General features: G+C 32.7%; 1 long non-coding RNA gene across 1 annotated transcript; it reads left to right on the plus strand.

Annotated features, from left to right (window-relative positions):
• The first annotated feature begins 423 nt into the window (after window positions 1-423).
• LOC130047055 (uncharacterized) lies at window positions 424-3,485 on the plus strand. The gene is made up of 3 exons (XR_008796123.1): window positions 424-811; window positions 1,700-1,791; window positions 1,896-3,485. It is a non-coding gene; the product is annotated as an uncharacterized LOC130047055 (long non-coding RNA).
• Window positions 3,486-8,621: the final 5,136 nt, after the last annotated feature.

Below are 8,621 nucleotides of genomic sequence, written 5' to 3' on the forward strand. Positions count from 1 at the left end.
ATCCATTTCTGCAGCTTGGCCACGTGCTAGATTTTCTAGTTGTGTGCGTGTGGCAGAAAGCATTTCTTTTTCGTGATGAATGACCTCTTCATATTGCGTCTTTATTAGTAAACTGTTTCCTTTCTCGAATTGTAACTGATTCTTCAAACTTTTTATTTCTTCTTTCAGTTTTTTAATGTTTCTGTTGCAGTAATTGTCGGAGTTGATGCTTTTTTCGTTGTTAGAGCTTCTAGAATTTTGTTAGTATTAGAGCAGTAATCCTGGTCTAATTTTTGAATACCTGTTGCAATTGCTTTCTCCAATCTTTCATTTGAAGCTATGAGAAGCTTAACATAATTTAAAGCTATGTTTCTGTTTGAGTTAAGGTAGCGACGGATAGCAACCACGTGATCAGTAAAAATTGTGTATTTTCACGTGAATTCATTTTCCGGAATTCCTAACTCCGTCATAGAATAGTCGAAAAACAAAAAGGGGTTCCGAAAGTGTTTTGTTGCTGTGACTGACTCGCCTACAGAAAATATGCACATACCACATAAGACGTATACGTCAATGTCTGTAATAATGGTAGATCAAATGTTTCATCTGTGTGAAACTTTTTGCTAATCGAAATGTTAAACCAACCACCAATCCATGTACATATATGCGCTACGTAAACAAAGTTGTTGATTGATGCATCGTAATGTCCGAGTGCTGCATGCTAAGAGATTAAATACTGTTTATACAGTCATTGAGAGGCTAAACAAAGTTTCTTGCAAGAAGAGGAAGTTGGTGGATGCATTCAACTTGGACAACGAAATCATAGTTTCGTTTGGTGAGTGAAAAAAATGCCATAAATTTGTATTCAAAAGTTCAACTCACATTTCCTCTGCTATTTCACAACGCGATTTATAATAACATCTGTAAGTTTAAACACACGACATACAGTAGATGTATTATTTTGTATGTATATATGTATTCCATATGTGCATAAAATATAACTCCCACCTGTGCATGTGATTGTAAACGAACGGATGTCATGTAAAAAAAAAAAAAAAAAAAACACATTTGTAAACATGGGCTCTCACAACTCTTTTATTAAGAAAATAATAATATCGTTATGAAAATAACCGTTACGAAAATAACATACCTTGAACTACATGTATAAAAGTAATGAAAACAAATATCTGTATAGACCTACTATCTAGGGGTATGAGGGAACCGGATAAAAAGTGGAAGGGGGGGGGGGGGGGGCATGTGTTGAATTATAATTCCCTAGACTATAGTATACATATACTATTACTTTGAAATTTCAGTGACCTAAGAAATATATCAAACCTGAAGTTTCGTGTTTCACACAAACATGTAGGTTGGCAAAACCTTTTTAAATAATGTAAATTAATCACAAGTCTGCATATGCCCTCTCATAGGCAAATGTATGCACTGTATGTATAAGTAAGATATGTATACTACACGTATGCCCTTCTCTTGACCCACATTTTGTAAATAAAACAGATATGATAAGTCTATGGCAGTTTATGAAAACATATATACATGTCATCTCATTGCAATTTATAATTTTGAAACATCAGTATTTAAATTTTAACTGAATATGTGTTGAGACACAGTTTTAAAATTCACATTGTCTGACGTAATCTAATTACTCAATGGTATAATATAGACCTAACTGTGCAAATATCAATTATGATGATCTTTTTTCTAGGCATCAGCCTGAGGACCAATGGAGGTTACCGGTAGATAGGACCAGTGCAGGTTGAAGTGGATTTCGAGTCAACAAGTATAACAGCAAGAGAGGTACTATATTTTTTTTTTATAAACGTTTGTAAAGACAATTCTGAGTATATCAGATATTCATCTTTTTTGCTATATTTAAATATATTTATCTATATTTTGAACAGGTACTCCATTTACAGTGATGATGACATATCCCCTGGACCCCCACAACTCCACAAATTTAAAAATGTTTGATCAAGTTCCGAAGATTAAATAACTACTGCAAAATTTGGGACTGGATGAAAAACATTAATTCACTTATATGAGCTCAGAGCAGTGGATGTTATACAACATACTTTAAACTAAATTGTGAATTTAAGGGAAAACAAGTACATGTACTCGTATATTACAAGTACATGCCTTTTGAAAGACAATAATATTGCATAGATGTAAAGGAAATTTCAATGTTGATTATTCTTTCTTAGATATATTAGTAAAAAATGTGCACATGATAGAAAATCAATTTTATAACTTCAATCAATGTGTTTGAATTTTCCTTGTAATTCAAAATTTAGTTGAAACATACATCATAGATACATTAATGTATATCAAATTTTTAGAAAAGTTTCATAATGGAACTAATCCCCCCCCCCCTTATACATACAGTGAACATAGACCTTCACCTGGGGAAAACTTCAGTTAGTTAATGCAATATACATGTACATGCATTCTCAGTTATCCAATAGTGAGTTTTTGGTTCCATGTGAAACTACAATGAGAAATCTTAAACTTATGAAAGACACACCTATCTGTGAGGGCAAGATGACTCAGATGGACTTACATGTAGTGATCCATGGGCAGTCCATAGGTCTCTTTCTATTGATATTAATTATTTATTGAAATATGAAATGGTTATTTAAACATATTTGGTGTATTATACTGTATAGTGATATAAATTTCTATCAAAAAATATGTATAGGTAATAGATTTGGTCCAGTTATTACAAGAAATTGTATGAAAAATAACTAAATATTTAGGCAATCATTGTGAGTGCGAAAAGGTCAACTGCAATAGCACACACTATATATCATTATTAAATGGCTCATAGAAACTTCTAGTATTGTGAGTTTGAATGCTCAATATGGTAATTTGGGAATGCTTAATCATTTAAGGTCAATAGTTTATATCTGCTGACTGTATCTCTTAAAATTCATTTCTAGAAGGGAGGGGGTAGGGTTACAAAATCTGACATAGTTTCAGATTAAACCTCATTTGGTATATTTTTTTCTATTTAATATTTTAGATACTACTTGACTTATTGTAAAAATGAAATAAAATCAGAAATTTTATGAGCAGAATTTTGTTGTTGTCAGAAAATGTATTCCTGATAGTATTTGAGAACCGCCATATTTAGGGTAAATTTGGCCAATTGCCAAGTCGAATCATGCCAATGTTTTCCTTAGATGCATTTTAAATTTCTAATCCATGTTGATTTTTTATCTGTTTGTGTTTAATTTACATAACTATATATGACAAACAATATTTCTGGTGTCAATAAAAATTTTATTGGCTTTTGTGTTAATTTGCTCAATTTTGGCATTTTTTGCCTTTTGGGGCTGCAAAAGAGGGGATTTCAATCTCGCTTTCCTCGAAAATTAACCTGATTACTTTTGTTGATTTTTTGATATGTTTTAGGATAAAGTCAAAATGTTATAATAAATAAAATTGAAAAAAATTCAATGAGCGGTTTTTTTGGGGCTAGCTATCAATAGCTACCTTAAGGTGGTCTTTAGGATTCTCACAGTCAACAACTTCTTTCGGTGTTGTTTCCTCTAGAAGAGTTTCAGTGTGTCGCTCTGTTTGTTGAGTTAACATTCAAAATTTCAATACGGAATTGAAATGACAATCTACAAAGAGTTTGTATTGATTTCCTTGTACTCAGTTCAAGTACAGGAACTGTGGATATAAAGACTGTGATATTATAAATTAAAGATTCATCTGCTGTCCTTAATTCAATTTGATGCAGGTCTCTGGGTTAGTTGGATCTGACCAATTTTCTGGTGAATCCGTCCATTTGACATTTATGTCTTGTAATTTACCCAAGTTTTCATAATAGAAAACATGCAGAGCTTTGATCCATAGTCCTAGTCTTTCCTCGAACATGTGGAATGTGACCATCCGAGCCGATTCTTCGTAAATACTCGTGTCCAGCTTTTCAAACAGATTTTTCTTTGCTTTACCTGTTCGACTATTAAACTTTGTTGGTAAACATGAGTTGGGAAAATCCCTTCAGGAAGTAATTTGTAGGGTGAATATCTAATTCCTTGAGACATACATTTCTCAATGTAAACGTCATCGTGTTTGGCGGGAAATAGAGGAAATTCGAGCAGTATTGCAATACCTATTCTAAATGATATGCAGGACTTATATACCAATTAGAGCTTAAATGTTGAAATTGAGGATCAATCAACTTCCGACACAATACCTGGTTTACGATATCGACGGTAAAATATCACTTTATCATATATTTTTTTTCCTTGCTGAAATGTGTTTCTTACTTCGGAATACCGAGTCCGATATGTTATATCCGAAAGACCCGTGATTCTCACTTTTAAATGCCGAACATTTGGCGAAGGAGCAATCAAGTTACCTATTTTAACGTTTTAGGTTTGACGCTACCACGGCACGAGCGTGGCTCGATCTCGCGCCATCCCAGTTACGAAGCGAACGCTCTACCATCATTTGAAAGTTTAGGTATATTCTGAAGTAATTTCTTACATGAAAGGTGAAGATAACGAACAGCATACAATAAAACTCGAATATAGCGAACACGGATATAGCGAAATTACGGCTATAGCGAAGTGAAATCGATTTCTCCGGCAAATTCTCTATATATTCTATATAAAAATTAGCGTCTATAACGAACACGGATATAGCGAATTTACGGATACAACGAAGTAAATTTTTTTCCCCTTGAATTAAAAATGAACGTAAACATCACCTTTTATAACGATTTTTTCGTTTCAACCTCGTTGTGATTTTTAACAATCGCTTTCCTTTGCCATAAAAGATCCACACTTATTACGAAACTTCTGTTGTATTTTTTCAAAAGAATATGTTAACACAAAACAATACTTACGTTTATTGAGAAATTTATTAACAAAAAGGAAAAAAAACAAGGGAAAAAAAACATGACACAGTCAACGATTGACAGATATTTTAAAAAGACATAGACTGTATGTATTACACATAATTTTGTTGACATTTTTCTTTTGACATGTGCTTGTGTGATTAAATAATTCATCAAGATAAATTATTATATATAAATCAGTGTGTACATATCTTTTATAAAAATTCTTCTTGAAAATATCTAGGCTTAATTTCTCTTAGAGACGATGTAAACGCAAGTATATCGATTGCTGCTTTCTTATATAAATGATATACATGTACATATAGAATAAATCAGTTTTATAACGATTTCGTTATATTTGAATTATGAATTCGCTATAAACGTATAGCGAATTTTTATAGAGTGTTCGCAGAAATTCGCTATATCAGAGTTTTACTGTATATTTCCAAGGGTAAAATATCAGAGAGATATATATTATATCTTAGGGGAAAAGCCCTATAATTGCCCTTTAATTTCCTGAAATTGTGCCCAATATAAAGCCCTATTTGTTTTAGTCAAAAGTCACTGCATTGGCTATCTGGAGATCAGTCCCTAGTCCTTGGGTCACTGCATTGGTTATCTGGAGACCTTGGGTATCGAGACCTCTTGATCACTTTGACGTAGTACAATAGGTTTGTGTTGAATGAATGAATTTTTATATATTAGATGGTTGAAGGTTTATATACATGTACCGTCATGCTTGTTACTAAAAACAACTATTAATAAATAGTTATTTTTAGTAATAAGCATGATGGTATCTGTACATGGTACATTTTACTTTTCAGCATGTGAATGTATAGCCAATTTTTAAACATATGCGTGTGTTTCAAATTTTATTTCATGAATTCAATTAAGTTTCATTGATTGTATTGTTTCACAGTGAAATGTACACAAAGATCCAATCAGAATAAATATCCTCACTTTCATTCATCCACGTAACACATGCCTTCTCAAACAATTTTCAAATGCAGCATTAATAATGTAAACACTTATTATAGAACTATTGCAGCATCAATAATGTAAACACTTATTATAGAACTATTGCAGCATTAATAATGTAAACACTTATTATAGAACTATTGAACTATTCTCCATTTCCTCCGTTTTCATATGAGTGGGTGATCTTTTTTTTTTTTTCTTTTTTTTTTTTGAATTGATATCAAATTACCATATTTGCAATTGTGTGAAGACAATGTTCTCAATTTCTAAAGCCTGACTGCAGAGTGTGAAAATCTCAACTGTCTGAAAATAAAACAAATGTCATCAATGTACTCACTAGATTAATTTCATTTGCTTATGCGCGTAGCTTGTAAGTAGGACATTAAAAGATATTATCTTTGCCATTAACAAAGGTATGTTTTTGTCTACAGATTTCAGAGTTACGTTTACGTACATAAACTTAACATACCTCACGTAAGGAATTCCATCAGGGCGAGGTTGTTTAGCTTTATACTAGAATGCAAAACTATTTTTATTAACGTGGTCCTTAACATGAAAAAGTAAAGATAACGAACAGTGATCAATCCTATAACTCCTACAAAGAATACAATATTAAGATAAGGGTGGCAAACACGGACCCCTGGGCACACCGGAGGTGGGGAACAGCTGCGTAGGCAGAATAAGCATCCCCTGTTGATGCAATGAAGTCAGCCTTAGGAAACGTGTGGAAATGTTTGAAATTTGAAAGTCGATTCCAAATAGTCATGAAAGATTTCAGAGAAAGGCGATCTCAGTCCGTATTTAATGCGTCTCCACTGCCTTTATTTAATGTTCTATTTATATAAATGTTACAGAGACATTAAGTCATTGCCAACATCAAGAGATGCCTTGAACAGCATTGTTAAAGATGTGGAGATCTACTACTAGGCCAAAAGCAGAAGGAATAGATCTTGCTGTGAATAAATTGTAATCCTCGCAATTTCAATTTCATTGCGTTAAATATTTTATATATAGATAGGTTTTTTGACACTATGGGCAGATAGTCTTTATGAAAATTCAAGAAAAATATCCAATATGAAATCAACTTACTCTGATAGGCAGAGGTACGACGGAGAGTGGAGGCAGACGTCTGACAAAATCCATATAACATCACCATTCCTCATCCTGGTGACCATAAATTTGGCAATGTATCAGATCACCAGCAGCTGAAGAAATGATACCCAGAGGAACAACGACCACTTCCATGATCTGAATTTTACAGACGTTCTGGACATCGCCTCTTTCCTACACACGCTGACAGACACGTTTGTGCTCGAAGCGTCATTTGCTTAAAGAGGGTTTTACCGTTCAGAGGGAGACTACTGCAAAATCATTTACGTAAGGGTTAAGGTACGAGTATCGCTCCATTCCTTAAAAGTAATGGACCGAGGCCCCGAAGTGGCCGAGGTCCATTGCTTTTAAGGAATGGAGTGATACGAGTACATTGACCCACTTAAAATCCACCTTTTAAAAACTAAACTTTGTGCATTTTAATCATGTCTTACGTTTTTCATTCTTTTGTTGCATGCATTTATATCTACTTGTATAAAGGTTGACCTACTTTCCGAACACTCCATTCCTAAAAAAAATAATGGAGTGTTCGAACAAAAGAATGACATCATAGGTGGATTTTAATAGCATTTCTTTAAGGTCTGAAAATCCCGTCGCTGAAAGTTATAATTATTTTCAGTCGCAGTAGCGATCGATTTATTCTTTATTGTGTTAGAATGTGTGTATGGGTTAATTGGGAGAATTAAGACTTAAAAACATATCTTTTAATATCTTTTATTCAGAACTTCTGTATGGAGAGAGAGAGAGAGAGAGAGAGAGAGAGAGTCTATATCTATATCATGTCATATCAGCCCGATATGATATGATATAATATGGATTTGTCATGTAATATTCTATTTATCACATATATATTGCACGTTTTAATGCTTAGATGTTGAATACGTACGGTATAGTGTTTATGACGTGGTTGGGGGGTTTGTTTTTTTAATTTGATACGGAGTTATTATTAATATTATTATCATATTTTGTTGCATTCTAAAGGTATATCAATGAATAGTTGGTACATTACAATACGGTAGTAAAAACCTTGCTACAATAATTTACTATAATGGTAAATCTTTGATACATTTGATCATTAATTATGATTGATTAAACTATGACAAAACCTCTTAAACATTTATTTACTGCAGTAAAAACTTTGATATATTAATTTATCATGGTAAAAACTTCGATACATCGATTGCTATGAGCGAATACGTAATTTCCGGCTTGATAAATTATGCAATATTGCACGCCGGTCTCGGCTCTTCATTAAGGTCTTCCGTAACAACGGAAGACTTTCTACTGATTGTGATGGTTAAGATTATTCTTATTATTCTTTTTTTTCTCTTCTTTTTCCTAGACGCTAACTTTGAAGCTTCATATCTCGCTCATTTCTGCATGGATTTTGCTCAAATTTTCAGGGCTTATAAACTTTACAGAACAATATTAAAATCATGTACTACATTTCAGGAATTCCCTTCTGCTCACGAGTTATTTGTACGTTTACAAGTGTCATTTTAATATTTTATTTCAAATAATGTTTTTATTATTTAAAACTTCTCTCTATATTGCATTTGTATATTGACATGTTTGAATAATATTTCATTGATAAAAGATGAAATCCTGAAAATAACTACGGGGAATCACCCAATGAAATGATGACTACGTAACATATATTTGTAAGTTTATTGAATTTTTAGTGATTTTTTTT

This window comes from Ostrea edulis, chromosome 6 (assembly GCF_947568905.1).
Source record: "Ostrea edulis chromosome 6, xbOstEdul1.1, whole genome shotgun sequence".
NCBI classification, from domain to species: domain Eukaryota; kingdom Metazoa; phylum Mollusca; class Bivalvia; order Ostreida; family Ostreidae; genus Ostrea; species Ostrea edulis.